Source organism: Monodelphis domestica, chromosome 1, assembly GCF_027887165.1.
Source record: "Monodelphis domestica isolate mMonDom1 chromosome 1, mMonDom1.pri, whole genome shotgun sequence".
Taxonomy (NCBI): Eukaryota; Metazoa; Chordata; class Mammalia; order Didelphimorphia; family Didelphidae; genus Monodelphis; species Monodelphis domestica.
In genome coordinates this window covers 566852331-566877763 of record NC_077227.1, presented here as the reverse complement: position 1 = coordinate 566877763, position 25433 = coordinate 566852331, and positions in this window count along the sequence as shown.

Genomic DNA, 25433 nt, shown 5'->3' with positions numbered 1-25433 from the left:
TCTGAGGGGCTCCTCCCTTCTCCAGGTCCTAGCATGAACTCCCCTCTCACCCTGTCCACAGGAAGTGAGTGAATTCCAGAGGCTGTTCCCTACCTCACTTTCTGTGACTCACAAGTGCCAATGGTGGCTCTAGCTTGACCTAGGACTGGCCAGAGGACTGTCCTTTTTTGCACATGTCTTTTGAGGGCCATATTCTCAAATAATTAAATCTTGAGATTTTTGCTGCAGCTCTTCCTAATCTCTACCTGAGTAGGGTGGAGATTGCAGTTTCTAAGACCTGACTCTGTTACTCCAAGTATCTCCATTGTCATTGATCAGGAAATAGCTAAATCCCATCCTCCAAAGAATGGTCTGAACAGGGTGAAGTAGTTTTGAAATTCACATACTCTAACTGATTTTGGAGTATCATATTATTTAGTTTCCAATTATTTTTTGATTTGGGTCTCCATGTACCCTTACTGATCATTATTTTTATTGCCTTATGATCTGAAAAGTTTGCATTTATTATTTCTGCTTTTCTGCATTTGTATGCTATGTTTCTTTGATCTAGTGTATGATCTATCTTTGTGAATGTGCCATGTGGTGCTGAAAAGAAGGTGTATTCCTTTTTGTCCCCATTTATTTTTCTCCATATGTCTATTAATTCTAATTTTTCTAAGATTTCAATCACCTCTTTTACCTCTTTCTTATTTATTTTTTGGTTTGATTTATCTAAATTTGATAGTGGTTGGTTCAAGTCTCCCACTAAAATGGTTTTACTGTCTATTTCCTCCTTCAATTCTCCTAGTTTCTCCATTAGAAATTTGGATGCTATACCATTTGGTGCATACATGTTGATTAGTGATAATTCCTCATTGTCTATACTCACTTTTAACAGAATATATTTAACTTCCCAATCCCTTTTGATCTGCTCTATCTTTGCTTTGGCTTTGTCAGATATCATGATTGCAACTCCTGCCTTCTTTCTATCAGTTGAGGCCCAGAATGTCTTACTCTATCCTTTAATTCTAACTTAGTGAGTATCAACCCACCTCATATGTGTTTCTTGAAGACAACATATGGTAGGGTTTTGGATTCTAATCCATTCTGCTATTCATCTATGTTTTATGGGTGAGTTCATCCCATTCACATTCAAAGTTACAATTGTCACTTGTGGATTCCCTGGCATTTTGATATCCTTCCCTAATTATGACCTTTCTTCTTTAGCTATAACCTTTTAAACCAGTGATTTACTTTAGATTAGTCCCCCTAGTCCCCTCCCTTGATATGCTTCCCTTTCTAGCCCCTCCCTTTTTCCCCTTCCCCTTCCCCCTTTCCTACACTCCCTTTTTATACTCCTTCCCCCCTCCCCTCCTTAATTTCTCCTTCTCTCTTACCCTTTTGGATAAGATAAAGTTCAAGATCCCAATGGATCTAGATGTTCTAAGCTCTCAGAGTTGATTTCCATGAGATTAAGGTTTAAGTAATACCAATTAGTACTTTCTTCCTCTCCTCCCTATAGGAAATTCCTTCCCCTCCCCTTTCCATGTGTATCTCTGTTTGAGAACGATTATTCTATATAGATTTTTTTCTATTTCTTGAAGTATATCTTAGTACCATCAACAATTTACCTCCTCCCTTTTTCTTTCTTTCACCTACCTTTTCTCCATATTGTCTTAATGCCCCAATCATTCCCTATGTGTGATTCTTCTAAATACTCTAATGATGCATACATTTCTCGAGAGTTACACATTACATTTTCCCCACACAATAATATATATATATATATATATATATATATATATATATAATTTGATATAAATGTAGTCCTTATAGAAGAGAGTTTGAATAAAAGAAAAAGATAACATTTTTCTCCTTTTCCCTTTCCTTCATATTTACCTTTTCAAGTTTTCCTTGTTATTTGTATTTGGATGTCGTACTTTCCACAGAGCTCTGGTCTTTTCTTCACAAAAACTTCAAATTTTTCTATTTTGTTGAATGCCCATACTTTCCCCTGGAAGTATATAGTCAGTTTTGATGGATAGATGATTCTTGGTTGAAGACCCAGCTCTCTTGCCTTTCTAAAAATCATGTTCCATGCCTTTTGGTTATTCAGAGTGGAAATTTCAAGGTCTTGTGTGACCCTGGTTGGCATTCCTTTATATCTAAATTGTCTTTTTCTGCCTTCTTGTAATATTTTTTCTTTTGCTTGAAAGCTTTGGAATTTGGCAATTATATTCCTGGGACTTGTCTTTTGGGGAAATAGAGTAGAGTGTGTTCTGTGAACTCTTTCAATGCCTGTATTGCCCCCTTGTTCTAGAATTTTCTTTGATGAGATCTTGTATTATGATATAGAGATTACTATTTATTTCTGGCTTTGCTGATAAGCCAATCATTCTCAGATTGTCTCTCTTTTCTCTATTTTCCATGTCCATCACCTTGCCAGTGAGATATTTTATGTTATCTTCTAATTTTTAGTCTTTTGGCTTTGCTTTATTAATTCTTGCTCTTTTGCAAGATCATTTTCTTCCAGTTGCCTGATTCTGACCTTTAAAGCCTGATTTTCCTTTTCATTTTGTTCTATCCTGCTATTTGAGGCCTCAAACTGTTTCTGTAGTTGTGTTTTTTCGTGTTTGTGATTGCTGAGTTCCTTTTGCATTATTTCCCATTTTTCCTGCCAGAAGGCTTCCATCTTTTTGATAACTTCCAGTTTAAATTCTTCAAGAGCTTGTGGACAATTTCCATTTCTTTTGGAAGGTTTTGGAGCATTTGTTTGTGCTTCCTCTTCTGTTATTTCCTTTTTTTTTGCATTTTCCCTCCATAAAATGTATCCAAGGTCAACCCCTTTTTCTTGCTTTTCTTGGTGTTGGGGTGTTTGGGTTCTTGAGTACAGTTTGTCATCTCTGTGTTTTGTTTGTTTGTTTGTTTTTCTCCTTCCTCCCCTTTCCAGTCAGAAATCTGAATGAGTAGTACTTGCCCTCAGTATAATGGTCCAATGGTCTAGGCTTTAGTCTCAGGCTAATTCTAGGTTCTCTGCAGCTGCACTGTCTTCCTGGAGAGGCCCAAGGCCTGCTTTCCCCTGCCTCCTGGCATTTTTGGAGTTAGTGTTCTCAGGTGAAAGTCTTTGGTGGTTTTAGCTAACTCCCAAGACCTGTAGGTGCCCCTTGCTCACGTCAGGGAATCCCTTTGTGTACTCCATGATTATAGAGCGCTAGTTCTGGGTGCCCAAGATCTGTGCTCCCCTAGCCTGCCTGCTGGGGTTTTAGGTGTTAGTACTCTCAGAAGGACCTTATCTTATTCAGGTCCCAGGACCTGGGGCTGCCCATTGTTTAGTCCTGTGGTGCTCCTCCCTCACTTGTTGATTCTGGCCGGTGCTGACTTTAGCTCCAGCTCTGGCTGTTTGGTGGGGGAGGGTCGGGTGGATCAGCTTTTCGTTCCCTTATATTGTGGAGGTGCCGGAATTGCACCTACCTTCAGAGCTTTGCCTTGTTGTGGGGTCTATCCATTCTTGTGAGGATGGTTTTTTTTTATTTGGGGAGGGTCTTTTGAGGTCGTCTGTGTCGTTGCGTCTGAGGAGAGGACTCAAGCCATGTCTACTCTGTAGCCATGCTTACCTGGAAGTCCTGCTATATCAAAAAAATTAATTTAGTTAGTTGGAGTTTGGAGTTGAAATGAGGGACATTTTGAATTGAGTTCGCAATTGAATTCAGTTTGGAGAGAATTTCAGTTCGGAGTGAAAGAACCCAGCTTGGAGATGATCTTGTGGTGAGTGATAAAGACTGACTCATTCTCCCTTAAGCTCAGGCCTAGGCCATTTTGGCCTTCCTTTAATTCCTTCATTCATATTAATTAAAATCTCCATAAACCCCAGCTGACTTGGGTATTTTTCATATTTGGGAATTTCCCTTGGTGACCACTTATTTTAGATTTTAAATCAAAACACTAAACTTATCTTTACAGTTTGGCCAAAACCTTTACAGAGTTTGGCATTTACAGTTTTTAACATTTACACTACTCACAACATCTTCCCTGCTAGGTAGAGAGACACATGTGCTAGAAGAGGAAGCAGAGAGAGAGGGCCAAAGCAGACGGAGAGTTAGTTTAAATACAAATTATGTTCTTGGCCCATGTGAGGACTCAGGTAAGATTATAGGGAATTCTGAGAACTGCCAATGACGTCTGGGGATTGAAGTCTGGGGTTCAAATCTCCATTTTACAATCTCCCATTGATCCTATTGGGAAAAAGTTTCCCCCAAAGGATCATGAAAACATAATCAACTTAAAATTACAATAATTTGAGGATAAGAGGAAAAAAGAACAAAACCATTAATTGCTAGATACATTGACAAAAAAAAAAACAGTTGGCGGCAGTCCCCTTTGGCATGAGAGTATACATACAAATAAATGTTCAATCAACCACACCCAAAGTTCATTCTTGATCTTCTCGTGCAGCTTGTGGTCTGGAGGCATCTTCATGGTGTCTCCTCCAAACAGTTCAGTTTCTGGATTAAGAGAGGTATCATATTTCTTAACCTAAAATTCTTCTCAAAAGGAATTTAAACTTTGCAATTTAAAATACTTTTACATTCCCCTTATGAAGACGGTGATTGAAAAAAAAAAAAACAGGGATCATTTAGGGATGCAAGGCTGAGTTATGAGGTATATGAATCAATTGGCAAGAGAAATTAAAAAGATATCAGAAAATTCAAATAAAAAAGATAATTTCTTGATGAAAATATAAACTATCAGAGTCTTATATGTAGAAATTCTATTTAAAGGAAAAATAAATTTATAATAGGTCCTTGAATCAGGGCCCGATTAAAATTATCTAAGCAAGTAAGCATTTACCCAGTCAGTAGCCAGGACTCCAGAGAGATTGCCACACTATGAAAGACAGAAAAGGGACTAGATTATAGGAGCCAGGTTAGGAGCCAAGTGTGGGATACTCATCTGTAAGTATCTTCAGAGTGAGTGTGGATACAAGGAAGGCCTACGTCTTAACGTATGTTAAGCATTGCAACCTTGAGTCTTCACACTAGGTTCAAGTCCTTTGTATTGGCTTAGAAGTACATCAATCCTTCCTGGATTGGTTTCTCTTTGGCCCTGTGCAATGGCTTTTTTGTATATCTTATCCTGGAATCAGATAAAATCATTAAGCAAAGTCCCATAATTTTTTTAAACAATTAGTGGCATCATTTTAATAGTCTCAAGCTTTTGGAGCATGCATTAGCAAATGTATGTTAAACTTATATTACTGTAAAATTGAAAAGTTAAAGAAAACCTTAATACTGGTGACATGTGCTTCAAATATAAAAAGGAGAGAAAAAATAAAAGACTGAAATAGTACATTGCACATGCAAGAAAAATAAAATAATAAAAGAGTTTTAAAATTCAAAAATATAGCTTATATTCATTGACACACTGTGTCAGCTAAGAAAATATAGAATACAAGGCTTTCTCACCAAAAATGAGATCCATTTCTTCTTCATATCTGGCCATGATCCACTGTGAGTACGAGCAAATGAATTTCACAAGGTAACAGGATTTTTTAGTAAAGAACAGTAGTACAAATATGTAGGTATCAATATCCTCAAAATTCTCAATAGCCCAGTTAATTACAATAGCAAACAAACCACTATCATTTTTTACATGAGTCTGCTATATGACATTTAAAGAAAATGGACAATTGTCACAAGTTTTTATAGACATAGCAAATCTTTCAACCTTGGCAAACATATTTTTAAACAAGGTGAAACTTATTGGGTCTAGAATATCATCAAGAAATGTAGATATCATTACAAAAATGTGGCAGAAGAGTCTAGGAAAAACTCAAACCTCTGTAAAGGGAGCTGAAGTGTATAAATGAGAGATGCTCCCTTTTTTTGAGGGGGAGGCTTCTAGGGGTACAATGCCCTGTGATTAAATTCCCAGCTTCCTTTCACATTTTTATAAATGTTGGAGTTGGGATTATAGTTGTATTTCACTTCAGCTAATAAAATGGGCCTTACCTCTTGTTAGGGGCAGGCAAAATGACCAGAGATTTTTAAGAAAAATTCTAAAAATCATGTCTAAAGAACCTTTAAAATCAATTTGAGATATTTAGCTTATTAAATTTTCCAAAGGTTGTTGTAGCAATTTTCTGATGTAGTCCATCTATCCTTTATGAGACAATTTACAAAGTCAAAAAATAGAAAATCTGTTTTTATATGGGCTTACTCAATAATATTTGTTCAGTATGGTTATAGGGGAAAAGCAACAGAATATAACAGTAGTTAAAACCCAGTACATTAAAACGATTCAGTATAACAGAATAGTATTAAATGCAGTAACATATGAACTGAAAAATCACAAAGTTAAATCTTAAACAAAACAATTAGTAAAATGCAATAGAATACAGAGATTATTATAAAACATTGGAGCATGAAATCCCTTAAAATATAATCTCCAGTCTCTTTAAAGTTCCTTGTTTTTTTTTAATTATCTATTTAGATGTTTATTGTCAGAAGACAGAAGATTGGTAAGGGGAAGGAAATGGGGGTTAAATGACTTGCCCAGGGCCATACCACCAGGAATTGTCTGAGGCCAAATTTTAACCCAGGACCTCCTGTCTCTAGGCCTGGCTCTCAATTCATTGAGCCACTGAGCTGCCCCCATCCCTCCCCCCCCCCCCCCATATTGAGGGTAGATTTTAGGAATCTCATATTTGCCTAAAGAGTTGCAGGGAGCTGAATTAACTCTGAAGTAACAGAATCAGTGCACTCAAAAGATATCCTTTGAAATACCCCATGCTTATAAGTTCCTGTTTGGAAAAGTTTCTTCCTTCTTTCCCTCTTTCTCCCCCGATACTATCCCCTGCCCCTTGCCACGTGGAAGTTAATTGTAGCCTAAAGAAAAATCACCCCATTTTTTTACCTGCTGGTTTTTGATGCTGAAGAAATTGGGTCTGCTACCAGCAACCTGGGACCTGGGGCTCAGCTTGGGGCAATGAGTCATCTAGGTCAAAGTCCAGAGTTTCTGGTGGATTGGGGTTCAGCTGGGCTGGGTGAGCAAGAGAGAGATCAGAAGCAGGAGCCAGAGCCAGAGAGGGCAGCTGGGGTGGGCATGGCTGGGGCCAGGTGAGCACAATATCTTGGTCCAGATTGCAGGAGGGAGTGAGATGAGTCAAGAGGCTTGCTAAAAAGCCTTGGAGAAACATGTCTTAGAAATCATTATCTAGGCTATCTTTTTTTTTCTTTAATTGAGAGTTTTTTTTGTCCCATTTGGTCACCATAACTATAACATTTAAATTAGATTCTCTGCTAAAAGTATTATATTTTATGAAGTTTATTAAAGATTATTAGAATTTAAAAAGGACAGAATAAGAAAAGCATGTGCAACCTACTCACAACATCTTGCCTGATAGATAGAGAGATGCTTGTGCTAGAAGCAGAAGCAGAGAGAGAGGGCCAAAGTAGGTGGAGAGTTATTTTAAATACAAATTGTGTTCTCAGCCCATGTGAGGACTCAAGTGAGATTTTAGGGAATTCTGGGAACTGCCAAGGACTTTTGCGGATTGAAGTCTGGGGGTTCAAATCTCCATTTTACAGAGTGCCAGTCCACTAACTTCCTCCCAAGGCAAACACACCTCCAGGAGTTCCTTGGCAGTTGGTTTCCAACAGACTACATGTTCCTCAGGATTCCCCTTCAGGAATTCTTTCCAAGATTCTAGTCGTGCCTTAAAGATAATATTACCCTGTCTTTTGCTACTAAGATCCTAATTTCCCCCAAATGCTTATTTTAATCCAAATATTTGATAGTAGAGATCAGAAAGTCATTTAATAAATGAATAAGTAAGCATTTATAAATTCTTATTATATTCTAGACAACTTTGTTTAGTATTGCAGATTCAATAAAAAATTAAAAAGTCTCTGCCTTCTAGGACCTTATATTTTTTAGTTATTTCCCCCCAAAATATTTTATTTTTAATTCCAAATTTAAAAAATACAATGACTTCCATTTAAAAAGAAAAGGAAGCTTGTACATAAATGAAATCACAAATCTCTTATATGTTTAGTTTGCTTTTTTCATATCTATATAATAAATCCCACAGGAAACTCTAAAATGTTTCCAACTTTTCTGTTTCTTTCTGGATATCTTGGTATCTTCTATCTAACTATCCATCATCTATCTATCTATCTATCAATCTATCTAATTTATCTACAAGGGTCTCATCCCCTTCCCATCCATCCTACATCATAGAAGATAATATCCCAGAAACAAGCATGTTCATAAACTTTAAATATTCCATGTTTTCCCTTTTCAGTTCACTTTCTGGAGGTAGTATTCACAATTATTCTTCTACAGAAGCTACAATATTCTTCTCCCCACCCCTTTGGCCTTGGGAAAGGGACATCACAAAGAGCATAATTTGTAATACAGGGAGAAAGGCAAGGCATTTTCCTTGGAAGTTTGAGTGAGTGGGTGTGTGATTACATTCCAGATAAAAGAGGGGAAGGTAACTAGCCATACATAGCTGGGGTTTTCTTTTTCTCTAGCCCATTTTTAAAAATCATTTAATAAATAATTATGAGTTAAGATATGCTCTCCAGAGAATTTTAATATAGCAATAGCTAAATGTTATCACAATTGCACAACCTCCAGCAGACACTTACTTTGGATAACATGATGTATCTCATTTCTCTTTCACATGTTTCTCCTGTCCAGTGGCAATTTTAGAATCTATATAAGCATATCAAGGATTAGAATATGAGAAGTGAAGCATCAGAGATTCATTGCCCTTGATGTTGAAATAGATTACATATATATAATAGACATATTTCATATATATATATATATATATACATATATTTACATATACATGTACAGATATATATCTTTTTTATCTTTATTCAGTGTCTTCCATTTTTATTCTTATTTATTCATAGTATAGTATAGTTGTTTCATCTATTTATTTAATTAATTTATTTTTAACCCCTTACCTTCCATCTTAGAATCAATACTGTTCATTGGTTCTAAGGCAGAATTGTAGTAAGAACTAGACTGTGGGGGATAAATGACTTGCCTAGGGTCTGTGTTATTAGAATCTGTTCTCCTTGATTCCAAATTCCAGCATTTCACTTTCCTTCTCACATTATGTGCTAACAAAGACAGGTTATGTTTTGTATAGTGCTACTTCTCACTCTCTTCCTCTGATTTCATTTTGTGGAGGTGGTATGAAGTGAGAGACAGGAGAGTTTTACTCACGTGGTTTACTTTTTGTTAGATAATTAGGTTTCAACTTCTATTTCTTTTAGTTTATTCTCTTTCTACTTCAAGTGATTATTATTAAACTTTAAAAATATAATAAATGGAGTTTGGGACATTAATTTAAATCTTAAATTTTTGGCGACAGGAAGTCTGGAATTTAGGACCCTTACTCCTCTCTAAGTGAGTAGATTAAAACTGCATTTCTCTCCTGAGGGGTTTTCTCACCAATCCACTTTGCTTTTCCTTGAGGGACTAAGCTTGGGGCTCTTGGCCAAAACATATAAGCCTCTTCCAACTGCATCCCTTCTGTGTCAATCTGCCTGTGGCCATTTGCTTGCTCCAGCATTTCTCCATGTTGCCCCTGAGCACTGCAGATTCCCCTTGCATGGAAGGTGAGAAGCTAAGTAGCTGGCCCCCTGCTGGCCCAGGTATACTCCTCACCTCCCATGTGGGTCTCAAGCGTGTGGTAGTTTAGGGCTGAAAGGGATTTTTAGATTAGGAGCTCAGTGTGGAAGCATGGTGAGCAGGAATTCCTGGGCCCCTTCCATGTTTCCTACCCCCACTTACTCCCACCCCCATTAAGCTCCCAGGTCTATATTAAACTAACTCAGGGATGCTGCCATGCTCCTGGCTGTGAGTGGGGAGAAAGCTTTTGCTTTTTCTTTTTGCTAAAGCTTTTCAGCCACCCTCAATTTTTTAAACCAGCTAAGAAAGGCCTGTCTAAGAATGGTATTTAAAATCATGATGTCAATGAGGGAACAGCTTTCCCTAAATTGGAAAAGGCTTGTGTTCCCAGAGAATTTTACTGAGTTCGAACCATTCAACTTTTCAGAATGATTTTAGGTAGCACTGTTCCTGGGAGGACTCTTATTCACAGCATGTTTTCTTCTCGAGAAAAATCAACACAAGGCTACTTTGATGAAACTACAGACTCAAACAGACAACACTGAGAAACACTTGAGTAATTTTAAGAAGGAAGATTCCCTTTCATTCAAACCTGCCCAGCCCATGCCTCAAGTTGATTAGCTCTTATCTTGTATTATTCAGCTTTTGGAAACCCATGGCCAGACCTCTTCACCCCCTGCTCAACTTCTCCATCTGTCTCTGAAGTGTTGCTGAATCTGCTCACCCTCACCTCGACAGGGGAGGGGCCCCAGGAGGTCTGGAATTTTGAGAAGCCACAAGATTCTGATTGAGATTCAATTAGATCTCTCCGTCTGGAGAAGCCTAGGAGGGAGGTCTGGCCAAGATTTTCCCCTGAGGAGATACTCACCTTTTTCCTCTCCCAGTGACTGGACATCCTTCCCCCCACCAATTCCCAACTGAAGTGACAACTGAAAAAGACCTTGAGCCTCTGTCAAACATCTCACAGCTCCTGGTGCCCTGGGTCTGAACTGTGGCCAATAGGCCAAGACCAGGGCCAGCCAAACCTGACTCTCACTCAGGGGGGTCTAAGGCTGCCAAGGCCTGGGTTCCCCAACTCGAGGAGGTTGGCAAAAGGGGTAGTTACAGTAGGTACACCTCCCCATGCTTTCCTCTCCAATTCTGTTCCTATCAGCCATTTCTTTGTGTTATCCTAGCTTAGTTTATAATAAAAGTGTTGTCTTTTTTCAGCTTGAGGGGGCCAGCTTGAGGGAGGAGAGTAATGTCCTGGAGAAGGAACCTTTAGTCTCTAGTAGTGGAGGAAGTCAAAATTCAGTTTAGGAAAGCAGCCATAGCTGAAGAGGGAAGGCTGAAGGGGGAAACTACTTACTCCCTCTCTTCTCTCTCCGGGCCAGCTTCAAATACCAGCTGCCTTTCCTTGACCCTGCTTTGAGGGGGAGATATCCCTTCCTCCTCTATCCTTTTTGCTCTCAACTAATTCCTCCATCACACTTCATGAAGTTTTAATTAGTGTGTAATTTGAACAAAATTTGCCTGTGGTTTCCATACCTCCTTACTTGGCAAGTGGTTTTGAGGGAAGAGTGGTAGCTCTATTTTCAGGGCTTCCTGAGTACTTTTAAGTATGTTTTTTTTTTTTCTTTATTTGTGTCCATCTGCCACCCAGTTCTAACTTGTGGCTGAAAGTATCAATAAAGTTGTAGTAATTTAACTCCAGTAAAACATCTCAACAAGCAGGCTAAACTAGGTTGAGGTTAGCTGAGAGACCTCAAAACTGTTGGCAACTTAAGAAGATGTCTATCTGAGGTACACAAAGACTTCTCTTAGCAAAAGGGGAAAATGATAACAATTTGTTGACATGCCCATGAAGGTGGCTCTGTGGAATACTTAGAACTTGATTCTGCATCAAAGAAGCCGAGGTCATCCATTACATCCACACCATCACCAGTCATCTCCACTTTTCTTGCTACTGTAATTTGATATCTTTGGAAGAGAGAGGCTGTGAATCTTGTTTAACTCTGCTTCACTGCAATCTAATTTACGTGAGAGTCAAAAGACATCACCAGTGATGCCATTTTGGTCGTTTTTGAGTACGAAAGTCAAAAACAAAACAGCCAAAATTACAAGGAAGTCCAGTATGTATAGACTAAGTATGTTTTAGACTGCTTAGATTAGAGATCATTTGATCTTTTTGCTCTGACAATTGAGATATACTGGTAAAACTCAGTAAATTATTGTAACCAGTAATACACAGCTTTCTTTCATCTCTATCCCATTTTTCCCCTTTGATAACTTTAAATTTTCAGTTTATAGAAATATTTTTATTTGAAATTCATAAGTTTTCATTTTAAGTTCCCCCCCTTTCTGATGCCTACAAAATATTCTCATAATTCCAAATTATTTAGAATTAATTAATGCCAAGGACTAAAAATACAATGAAAATTATGAAACATGCCTCTACCTATATAACATATTCTATTGCAGATGGCATGAGTTTTATCTTCTCTCTCCCCATGCCCCATTATTCAAGTAACTTCTGCCACTCTCTTCGTTTACCTCTATGCCATTTGATCAAATAGCCTTACTCTTTATCAGGATAACCCCTCTACCTATTCACTTGATTCTATTCCATCCTATCTTCTCCAATTGAATGCTCCATTTGTTTTCCCACTGCTATCACTTATTTTGAATCTTTTCTTGTGTACTATTTTGTCCCCCACTGCTTATGAACATGCATATATCTTCCCCCTCCTGAAAAAAAAAAAAAAAAACCTGACAATTCTTCTTTCCTAACCTATCATTCTGTTCTTTGCAACTAAATTAATCAAAAAAGCCATCTACAGGGGCATCTTTTACTTTTTCTTCTCCCATTTACTGATACTCCAGTTTATAATTTTCTCTCAAAATTTCTCTCTCTAAATATACTACTAACCTATTAGTTGTCAAATAAAATGACCTTTTCTTAATCCACATTCTCTTTGATCTCACATCAGCTTCTGGCACTGTTAATCATTCTCTCTTCCTTGTTACTCTCTAGCTAAGGTTATTAGATACCATTTTAATATTGATGAACTAGGTTTTTTTAGATACCTTTTACTATGAAACAATCCTTGTATTTTACCTCTCTGACTCTTTCTCCTTTGTTGCATATTCTTCTAGGTCATACTCTAACAATAAGTATCCCACTGTGGTTTGCACTTAGCCTCTCCATTCCCTTTGATGTTGATTTGGTTAACACTAAATTGCTCTTGTCAGCAGCTCATTTAATGGACAATCCCATCCTCACTCTGTCACTGGAACAGAATGATACCTTGTTGCTTGTCATGTTAGGCAATTTATACATTAATTTCTTTGAATGTGAGACTCATCTGTTGCTGCCCTATATAAGTGCCACAATTTCCCATCTACTTTCTTTGGAGTAAGATGGAGTCTAAAGGGAAATACATCAACAATTGGGATTCCCAAATTGATTATAATTGCCAATATGTGGGGAAAGCCAGAAAAGTAGGCAAAGTACATTTCCTACCATCTAATTTCAGCAGTTTACCCTGATGATTTCTAGGTTACTTGCTTTTCTTTACAATGACACAGAATCCAATTTAGACAAGCCTTGCTCACAGGCCTCTAGCCAACTTCTGAGCTTAGAGGGGAAGAGAGTAGAGGATGAATGTCATAATCTCTGACCTGGAAGAAGAGTGGTGATGCCTTGAAAAAGCTAAAGTCTCATATATTCATTGTGAGAAATCATCTATTCCATTCAGAAAAGCCACTTCTTTCATGCTTTGAGTTTTATTGCTATGTTTGAGTAGAAAATCTTTTTTTCATGGTATTGTTTGGGATGTCAGTAGTTATAACCATTGGGGAGTGCAACTAGGAAAAGAATTGATTAAGAAATTTGAATCTACCTTGCACTTCAAGAAATATATAATTTCTTGTTATACCTCTATTAATGGGCTGATACATTTTATCAAGAATAAATCACAAGGAAAATGCTGTGTCCCTGTGACCCAGTTCATTTTTTGTGACCAGATTTGTCTTTTAGTGACTGCTTGGTTCCTTCTTACCCTATCAGCCCCACCCAGAATCCTTTAAGGCAAAGATGTACTTCCTGTATTGTCAGAATAACAAATCAGGTGTTATAAACTAAAGCCATCTAAGTCTGATGGGATTTTTATTTTTCAGTATTCTATGTCACATATAAGGTGACTATATATCCTGTGCCCTGATAGAACTAATCATCTAGAAAAATGAAAATAGTAGATGAGGGAAAAAACTCTGTGTGTGTGTGTGGTTTTATATACACATATTTCATTCTTCCCTCATTTCTGATTCTTAGAGTCACCATTTGGGTTTTCTTGACAAAGATAGTGAAGTGATTCACTATTTTGGTTTCTGCTTCATTTTATAGAAGAGGCAAAAGATGCAAACAAGTTTAAGAGATATGCCTATAGTCACACAGCTTGTAAGTATCTGAGGGCAGATTTTAACTCAGGAAGATAAGTGTTTTTAATGTTAAGCCCAACATTGTAACTACTAAGCTGCCCATAAACAAACATGTATATGTACACACATATATATGATGTACACACACACACACACACACAGAGAGAGAGAGAGAGAGAGAGAGAGAGAGAGAGAGAGATTGAAGAAATAATATTTTTGAGCTAAAATTTGAGCTAAAATTCTTAATTGATATTCCTTAATATGAAAGGAGTTTCCTGAGTATCCAAAGCTTGACTCCTGTTCAACCAAATACCAATACCATTATGAATACATTTAACAAAATTAAACAAACCCATTTATATAAACAGAAATAAAAAATTTGTACAAATAAAATTTTATACTAGACAATACCCAGAATGAATGATCCTTCTCTTCAGGAATGTGGTAATTCAGTTTAACCAAGGGAGTGTTCCAGATGTCAACCAAGGGGAAATTCCCCAATATTTCTAATGTATATGCTAGGAGTCAGGACATCATCAGAGTTTTACAAATCACTACTTTATTAATCAAATTCTTTCAACTTTCATGAACCTGAAGAGATTTAGGAATCCTAAGTCTTCTCTCATTTCTGGAAACCAAATGGAGCTATATTACTCTTTCCAGCTCTCATCAAGACCCTTCATGATTCATATAGTAGAGGAGCACTGAATAACAAATCTCTAATAGTAAGTAAAGAATCCCATATAATTTGTCCTTTGAGCCAAGGTTACATTATAATTTCACTATTTGATATGATGACTGGGGTTCTGTCCTAACTAAAATAAGTATTTTCTATAATATCCTTTACTTCTAGTTTTAGTGTAATACTTCTAATAACCATGTAGCTTTGGATAAATTATTTCTTCTTTCTAGGATTCAGTTTCCATACCTGCGCTATAACAAGCTTTTAATAAGTAATTTCTAATGTCTGTCCTAGATGAAATCCTTAGTTAGCAGATAAAAAAAATGTGGAAATTTTTTTGTTCAAGTGACACATTATTCAGGTTGAAGAAGAATGAAATAATACTGATAAGGTGTCTATTGAAGGGAGGACTCTAGAAGAGGTATGACCAAAGGGAAGTTAGTTCCCTTCCTGCAGATAATTTTCTAGAGTGCCCCAGAAACACATAAGTCAGAAATCAAAAGAAACTGTTTCTCTGTCTCTTTTCCCAGCTTTTGACTATCCTATTAAAATATTAATCAAATAACACAATACCTGGAAAGCTAGTTGTGGGGGCTTTATCCTGCCCAACTAAGCAGAAGAAATGAGGTGCCATGATGACCATATATCAGCACATCTAAGAGAGCAAAATACATTATGATCAGAACACATGTCCTATCTTGCCAACTCCTATCTTTGTCTCTGATCAGTCTCTTTCATAAAAAAAAAACTTAGCATTCAATCATTGAATCTGGGGTTTAAACTTAGTTAGGTTTATTGGCTCAGAAGGACAGTTTTCAGATGGCTTTCATGCCCATAGTTTTCTTTGCCAAGACTACACCTTCTAAAAATATAAGCCTTGTGCTGTGTGTGTTTGTGGGAAGGTAGTAGTATTCAATGATAGAGGACTAGGCATTCTGCTTGCTATAGCTCCTCTGATCTGGTTAACAGAAATTTCTGGATCTGTGGTAAGAAATTGGTAATCATTATTGGTCTTTAGTTGAAATTAATCTTATTGATTATTTATTGGAATTGCAAATACTATGTCTTCTATAACTTCTCTTCTCCTTTCCTGCTCATTTAGTCTGAAATATAGTTGCAGGTGCAGTATAGTGGCCAAAGAATCAGGCTCAGGGTCTGATAGCTCTGGGTTTTAGTGCTTCTTCTGCCTCAAACTTGTGCGTGGCATTAGTCAATTATCTCTTAGTACCTAATGCACTTCTCTAAGATCTTTAGTTGCAAAGTAGAAACCTTTTATGTTTTTGTGTGAGGCCCATAAAAATTATTATAGCCAGAAGATTTTCCATTATGACAGATCTCATTTTGAGCATTTTTAAAAGAATTTTATTCATTTTTATTTAAGAAATATAGAAAAATAGTATCAAAGTCTTGGTGACCTTTAAAATTATCAAAATATAAATCAATTAAAATAATCAAATGAATAATCAATGTAAAAACTTTATGTGGATGTATATTTATTTTTTCTAGCTTTTAAAATTATTCCATCCTATATATTACATGCAGCTATTTAATGGGATATTGGAATACTGGCATGACAACTAATTGTATGTCTGATGCATGAAGAATAATTTAGCTAAAATCAGAGATTCTCATCATGAGTCATAATAGAAAATCTTATGGCCATAGAACTTGTAATAGACATCACACAAAATCATAAAAGATTTCTACTCTTATAGGCATAGGGAATTTCTTATCAATGAACCTGATGACTTTGACATATTAAATTGTCAACATTTGGCTACAAGAGGGACCTGAATAATGACTTGTATGAAATAGGTGAATCAAACTATTCATTGAATGGATTTGAATCAAAGGCCTCCATTAGCTGATATACATTAGATATATTTTTATATGTTTATTAGATTTAAAGCCATAATTAGCTAAAATTGATACAAAATAAATATGGTCACCTTTTATTCTCCATTTGTAACAGTGAATCTTAATGATAAATATAGTAAATTATATTGTCTGGATTTGGGATTTTTACTTTGTATTCCTAGATTTCTACTATCAAAACTGTTGTCTATTTGCTTATATTAGTTTCAGCTGCACTTCTTTAAGTGATTATGTCTTTATCAACAAAATTTCTTAACTTTGGTGCCTTTTATGAACTAACTCCCAATAACTCCCCTGATTTCACTTATATCCACATACTCCAGACATCTTCCTCTGGTGTTCTGCCTGGCCTAGCATCGTACAATTCTCCAAGCTTGTTTTATTGGCATTACCTGACAGAAAGAAATCTGTGTAGCCCAGGTAGTAAGGTACAATATGAAGCAATCTTCATAATGTAATTTTATCACTGAATATATATATATATATGCTATTTATATGTATGTACATATTATAGTAGGTAGCATTGTTCTTAATAGTATATAAATATTATGTAGTAAGTCATGGAAAGGTAGATGGATCCGAATTGGATGATGGGTTTTAATTCTGGCTCTGCTATTAACTATGGTGGTTTCAGGTAAATCACTTATTGGTTCTGATTCTCAGTTTCCCTGTGACTAAAATGAAGGCCTCTTTTGGCTCTAAGTACATTGCATATACATATTGCATATGCATTCATTATGATCTAAATTTGATGAATTTAGTTTTTTCTTATATGCTTTTAACTAAAGTGTTTAATACCCAAATATATGATGAATTTTTGCATAAGTATCATGTACCAATGAAAAAATGATATTTTTTTAAATTCCCATTCTATTCTCTCTGGATATCTCCCAGATTTAGCTTATCAAACATTCTATTAATCTCCTTGACTTCAGTATACTTTTTTTGCATTTGCCCCTTTATGCAGTCAAGGAAATTAATGATTTAATCATCATATATTAGGGTGTTAAAGATTTTAAGTGCATAAAAACTACTAAAATCATCAAATTCAGATGATAATGCTATCATGTTTAATAAGGGACCATAGTAACATAGATCAAAAATTAATTGAAGAATAAGTAATCTAATATTAAAGAAGGAGTCAGTTAAAGAACAAGCCATTTAAATTATATGTAATTTTTTAAGGGAGAATGATAATTAGCAAAAACATAACCAAAATATGGAATTCTAAAAATCAGTAATTTGAGGAAAATTTGTATCTCTAAGTACTTACAATCAAAATACACAAAGACCAGATCAAGGAATTTAGTATTCAAAAAACAAACTAGGAAAAATATATTAAAATATTTAATAAAATACCAAATATGTATTCCTAAAATGCATGTGTGATTAATAAATTTGAATATTAAAATATTGAATTAAATAAAAATGGGACTTAGTTTAATGAAAAATCCACAACTAGATGAATTACCATTTAATATGGTTTTAAAAAAGAGAAGAAAAGCATATCCATAGCATCAAGAATGAAAAGGGTGAATATACCATTAATGAATATAAAATCAAATAAGTTAGAAATTATTTTGTCTAAGCACATGTCAATAAATTTAACAATGTAAGTGAAACGGAAGACTAAATACAAAAAAATAAACTACCTAGCCTAACTGGGAAGGAAATATGATATTAATATAAACCTATCTTAGAAAAATAAACTGAACACACCATAAATAAAATTTTTAAACAAAAATCCACCAGGACCAGATGTATTTACAAGTTAATCCTACCAATTCTACCTAGGGTAGAGATATTTATCTAAATCTGATTGTGCCCATACTGTTTTATAATTTTCCCAGCAACTTTGTCAAACAGTGAGTTCTTGTCCTAAAACTTGGTATCTTTGGGTTTATCAAACACTAACTAGCTGAGGTAATTTACCTCTAGTCTATTCCATTGATTCTCCCTTCTGTCTCTTACCCAGTACTTATTACCACTAATTTATGGAACATTTTAAAATCTGGTACTGCTAATCTCCCATCCTTAACATTTTTTTTATTATTTCCCTTGGTGTTCTTGATCTTTTCTTCTTCCAGATGAAATTGGTAAGTATTTTTTTTTCCTAGTTCTAGTAAAAGTGATTTTTGGTAGTTTGATAGGTATAGCACTAAGTAAATGAATTAGTTTAAGTAAGGTCATTTTTATTATATTATTTCTTCCTACCCATGAGCAATTAATATTTTTTTCAATTATTTAGATTTAATTTTAATTGTGTGACCAGGGTTTTGTAGTTGTAATCATATAATTCCTTTGTTTGTCTTCTTAGATAGATTCCTAAATATTTTCTATTGTCTAGAGTGATTATAAATGGAGTTTCTCTTTCTAACTCTTGCTACTGACTTCTGTTGTAAATATATTGAAATACTAATGTTTTGTGTGGGTTTATTTTGTACCCAGAAACTTTGCTATAGTTCTTAATTATTTCCACTAGCCTTTTTGGGTGATTCTCTAGGATTCTTTAAGTTGACCATTATATCATCTGCAAAGAGTGGCATTAGTTTCCTCATTGCCTACTTTAATCTCTTCAATTTCTTTTCTTCTCTAATTGCCTTTGCTAGCATTTCTAGAACAATATTAAATAATAGTGTTGATAATAGACAAACTTGCTTCAATTCTGATCTTACTGGGATGGCTTCTGACTTGTCCCCATTGCAGATAATACTTGATGATTGTTTTAGATATATACTGCTTATTATTTTGAGGAAAGTTCTTTTCATTCCTATACTTTTTGGTGTTTTCAAGAGGAATGGGTGTTGTATTTTTCAAAGGATTTTTCTCCATCTATTGAGATAATCATATGATTTCTATGGGTTTGATTATTGAGATAGTCAATTATGTGGATGGTTTTCCTAATATGAAAACATCTTTGCATTCCTATTGTAAATCTCAGCTAGTCATAGTGGATAATACTTATGATAATTTTCTGTAGTCTTTTTGCTAATTTTTTAATTAAGATTTTTTGATATATGTTCATTATGGAGATTGGACTATAGTTTTCTTTTTCTGTTTTTGGTCTGCCTGTCTTTGGAATCAGTACCATATTTGTGTCATAAAAGAATTTGGTAGCACTTCTTTCTTATTTTCTCGAATAGTTTGTATTATATTGGGGTTAGTTTTTCTTTAAATGTTTGATAGAAATGACTTGTGAATCCATCTGGCTCTGTGGATTTTTTTTCTTAGGAAGTTCCTTGATGATTTGTTCAAGTTCTTTTTGTGAAGTGGGATAATTTAAGTATTCTATTTACTCTTGTTAATTTAGGGAATTTATATTTTTTGTAAATATTTACCCATTTCACATAGATTGTCATATTTATTGCCATATAATTGGGCCAAATATTTCTTAATAATTACCTTCATTTCCTCTGCATTGGAGGTGAGATCAACCTTTTCATCTTTGAGACTTTGATTCTCTTTCTTTTTTATTAGATTAACAAGTACTTTATCTATTTTATTTTTTAATTAAAGTACTAGTTCCCAATCTTATTTATTAGTTAAATAGATCTTTTAAATTCAATTTTATTAATTTTCCATTAAATTTTTAGGATTTCCAATTTAGTTTTTATCTGGGAATGTTTTATTTGTTCTTTTTCTAAAATTTTAAGTTGTAAACCCAATTCATTGACATCCTCCCTCTCCATTTTGTTGAAATAGGCTATCCACTTCCTTTTAATGGGTGAGTTCATCCCATCCACATTTATTGTTATGATTACTACCTTTGCATTGCCCTTCATCCTATTATCCCCTTTACATTTTCCTCTATTTCCTTTCTCGCTGTTTCTCCTCAACAGTATTTTGCTTTTTAACACCTTCTCCACTTGTCCCTCCCTCCAATACCTCCTTTTTCCCTTGTCTTATTCATAGAATTTTATACCCCACTTAATAAGGTAAGACTTATTTTTACCTGTCTGAACCAGTTAAAGTGAGAGTAAAGTTTAAGTATTCTGCATCACCATCTTTCTCCTCTTTCTTTAATGATTTTTAATGCCTCTTTATATTCTATAAGTTACCCCTTTCTATTTCTTCCTTCCCTTTTCTCTCAGTGAAAACTTCTCTTTCAGCCCTTGATTGACTTTTTAAAATATATCATTCATATGCATAAATATAATATAATATATGCATATACTTCCATATTATCACATTTACATATACTTCATATCCTCTTATATCATTATATACATAATATCATCATAATAACCTTACTTCTCCACTCTCTTTCTGAGTAAATTTCCTCCATTTTCTCTACTATTTAGATTAATTTTTGAGAATTACAGAAATATTCTTTCCTTGTAGACATATTGTATTGATTTAGAATCTTGAACACTAGAGACTACATTTCCCACAATCTCCTTTTCCCTTTTCCTATTGTGTGTCATGGGTTAATTTTGTATACAGTTTAGGTTTTGAGTATGTTTGCACACTCTGCTTGCAGTCTCTGGTGGAAGTGCAAGCAGTTGGTAACAATGTGGAGCTAGGTAGGTGGTATTTTAATTTTTCCTTTTTGTTCTGTCAGTTTTTAATAAATAGTATTAAAATAACACTTGGAGTATCACATTATTAATTCTAATCTTTACAATTGGCTGACTACAAAGGGATCTGAACTGGGAATTTTTTTTTAAGTACCCCTCTCTCGGGAGTTTTCAAACCCAGGCTGCTCTTCCAGCCACCCCAGCTGGGGCTTATTCCATGGTTTAAAAACTTCTACTGGCTTACAATGTATATATATATATATATATATATATATATATATATATATATATTATTTTTTATCCTAATGAGTCCCTTACAAGTTCTCTTTTTTATTTACCTCTTATTGCTTCTCTTGTATCTCTTATTTGTACTTCATTTTTTTGTTTGTTTAGGTCTGGCTTATTCCTTAGTTATCCTTGGAAATCTTCTATCTTATTGAATTCTTATTTTTTCTTTTGAAATGATATACATAGTGTAAACCTTAAAATTTCTTAGAATTATGAATGTTGGAAATTTCCCCATTGGGAAATTTCACACTTGAAAAATTTCCTACTGATAGTAAGAACTCTATTGGAATGTGAAAACTCTTGGCATGGGAGGGTCCTTCTCCTTCCTACTTAAGACTACTTTAGGACAGAAACCTTTTGCTAAACAATGGAAAGGGCTTTGACCTATGCTTAAGCATAGAATAGGAAGTTCTTTGAGTCATGATTGATTTTAGAATTGATACAATAGAGATACTTGGAATGACAGAACCAGGTCTTGGAACTTACAATCTCCACCCTACTCAGAGTAACAGGATTTAGGAAGGACTGCAGCAAAGATCAAGATTTAATTATTTGAGAATATGACCTTTAACAGACATGTGCAAAGGCCATAGACCTCTGGGCGGTCCTGGGTTAAGCTAAAGCCACCATTGGTACAGGGGAGACATCGACAGTAATTGGTAGATGTGAGAACTGAGGGTAGGAAACTTAGATTGTGTGCTTAAAGGTAGTGGGGTCTGAGGACAGAGGGAAGAGTTCCAGAGGTTTTGCTCTGAGAAGTTTTGCTCTGAAGGAGTCGGAGAGGAGAGAGGTCCTGGAGGGAGAGCTCCTGGAGAGGTCTGAGAGGAGGGCTTGCTCTGAAGGAGGCTGGAGGTGGAGGCCCCTGAGACTGTTTCTCCATTTTGGTCACGTGAGTGATAGGGACTAATCTCTTTTCTTTGCCTCAGCTATCTAAGGGCTTGGGCCTTTGGCCAAGCCTAAACAGAGGGGGTATGTAAGCCCTATTCCCTTCTCTCCCCTTTCTCTCTCTCCCTCTCTCTCTCTCTCTCTCTCTCTCTCTCTCTCTCTCTCTCTCTCTCTAATACCTTTCTTCCTCCTGTTTGTAATTAAAAACTCCATAAAAGGTTGACTGCTGACTTGAGTTTTCATTTAGGAATTACATAGCTGAATTCCTTGGCGACCTTAAATTAATATATATCAGTCTTTTAAAGTGATTTCGATATCACAATAGTTTTGCTGGATAGGAGACTCTGGGTTGTAAATCCAAAGAGTTCACCTTCCTCAATATCATATTCTATGCCTTTGTATCATTTAATGTAGGAGCTGTTATGACCTGTGTGATCCTGATTGTAGCTCGATGGTATTTGAATGGTTTTTTATGGCTAATTCAGGAATTTTCTCCTTAGGTTTGTGGTTCTTGAATTTAGCGATTATATTCCTAAAATTGTCATTTGAGGATTTCTTTCTCTAGGTGATCTGTGAATTCTCTTAATTTGAATTTTATTTTCTTGTTCAAGGATCTCTGGATAGTTATCTTTTATAATTTCTTGCAACATGTTGCCCAAGGTTTGTTTGGGTTTTTTTGATCAAGGCTGTCAGCTAGTCCAATAAATATCAAATTGTCTCTCTTTGTTCTATTTTCTATGTCAATTATTTTTTTTTCAATATTTCACGTTTACCTCTGTTTATTCATTTTTTATTGTTTTATTGTTTCTTGATTTCTCATAAAGTCATTAGTTTTGTAAGGCCTGATTTTCCTTTGTCAGTTTTTGCTTCTCTTTATTCAATCTGTCCATTTCTTCTTGAATCACATTCATTTCTCCTTGTATCATTTTCCTTTCTTCTTTCATTACTTTCATTTCTTTTTCCCACTTTTCTTCTGCCTTTCTTAATTGATTTTTTAAAATTATTTTTGAGTTCTTTGAGAATCTGGGTCATATTCATATTTTTTTCTTTTGGATTTTGCATTTATTTATTTCCTTTACTTTCATTGTCCTTTTCTGCATCTGTACCTTGTACTTTGTCTCCATTAGCAATTCTTTAGAGTTATCTTTTTTGTTGTTTGCTCATTTTTCCTATTCTTTATGGGTAGTCTCTGTTGTTTTGGGGAAGTAGAGGTACCCTCTTAATCTTCAGTCATTGCTTGAATTTTCTCAGTTTATTTTTTAGGTCTAAGAGCTGAGAGCTCTGGGACCCCACTTCCCCTGCTGATTCAATTTACCCTTGACATGCTAATGGCTTAAGGACTTGCCTCAGGCTTGGTCATAAGCTTTTGGTTTCACTGTGACCTTGATCAGGTCAAGGTCACCCCCAGGCTTAGGCTTAAGTTGTTTTTTTTTTATCTTTCTGTGTATTTGATACAATCAGGCACACCCTTGATTGCCCTATCTTATAGCTCTCCCCTGATCTTTAGGCAGAAAGATTAGTACTTAGCACTATCAGTCACCCCAAACTGTGTACTATGTCCTTATCCCAAGCCAGGATTAGAAATCCTGGCTTCACTATGTTACACACAAATCAGCCCATTTCAGCCTGACTGCCCTGGGCTGGGACTCCAGACTTCTCCACAGGTTTGAAATTTCAATTTGTAACACTATATACCAAGGCTGAATTTCAGAATCTGAATGTTGACTTGGACTCAGGTTCAGAACCTGGGACAGAAGATGTGGGGTTGGGGTGGAGAATGGTGACTTGCTTTTTTGACTTGCTCATTCCTCCCTGCTACAGCATTTTTCTGGCTCTGCTTTTCTCTAACCCTAGTTTCCCAGATGGTCTCTGCCTACCTTTTGGGTTTCTTTCTTTTCTTGAAAGTTGTTTCACTCTGGCTCCTTATTGGTTCTTTCACTCCTGTATTCATTTGGTGGTGATGTTTTAATCTTGTTCAGAAAGGATTATCATGATGACATGGAGTAGTTCTGGTTCACTCCATCTTGGATCCAACCATGGAACTCCTGAGTATTTCAATAATCAAATAATCATACACACAATTAAAACCACTTAGATGAATAAGATACAGAAAAAAAAGTTTAAATGACAACATTTATCAATCTATAAAAGCATAAGCTTATAAAAATCATTTTAATAGAAAATAGCTACATGTCTACAAAAAAGTTATCTATTAGTAGTAAAACCCTTGAACTTTTCCTGTAAGTATAGGGATAAAAATAAGATGTCCTCTTTCTTCCCTGACATAGCACCAAGAGAGGTAGCTAAAGCAATAAGAGTGGGAAGATAATTAAAATTTATAAATATTGTCAGAAGATAAAATTATCCTCATGTGAACATGAAAAAATGCATATAAGATCTATGAAAATATTCTAAAGACTTCTTTAAACTTGAGTCAACTTTTGAAGAACTGAATCCTATGAAAACTAAAGGAAGAGAAGTTTATGACTAGACAATACTAATATGAGGGAAATTATAGTATTACCTAAATTAATTTAGACTTTGTGCAAATAGAGCCAAGAACTCTCTGGTGCAGTTCCATATCACCTCACTTTGAGAGCCGATCCAGTGGTCTCTCAGAGGGTGAGGGTCCTCTACCTAAGTGTGATGATCCAGTTGAGTAATAAAGATGAGAGATGCTATGAGCTCAGTCCCACATGCATAGCAGTCACATAGTGTGCTGCCATAGCATGGAGGCTTATTTTTTATATACGTTAGTGATTACGTACTTCTTTGGCACACAATCAATTTTCTACATATATGTTTCCATGGAACTTAACAAGACCCATAGACTAAGGAGATAGTCAATGAAACATTGTTGCTATAGATAAATGATATAAACAGGTGATCTAGAGGTTAGTTCTCCCTGACCTAGGAGAATCATTTTTACTTTTGGTCAGCTTTCACAATCAATCACAATTACTTAGGAGATGAGTAACAAAACATTTTGTAGCTAGGTACATGGTTAGAGGGCAATTTAATGACAGACCAGATTTGGGGTTTTCCTTAATTTCCAAGTCAATTTTTTTTTTGTATTTCACTCGGGTACTTGGAGATGTTGCTCTGGCTATTATAACATAACAAACCAGTGAAATGTG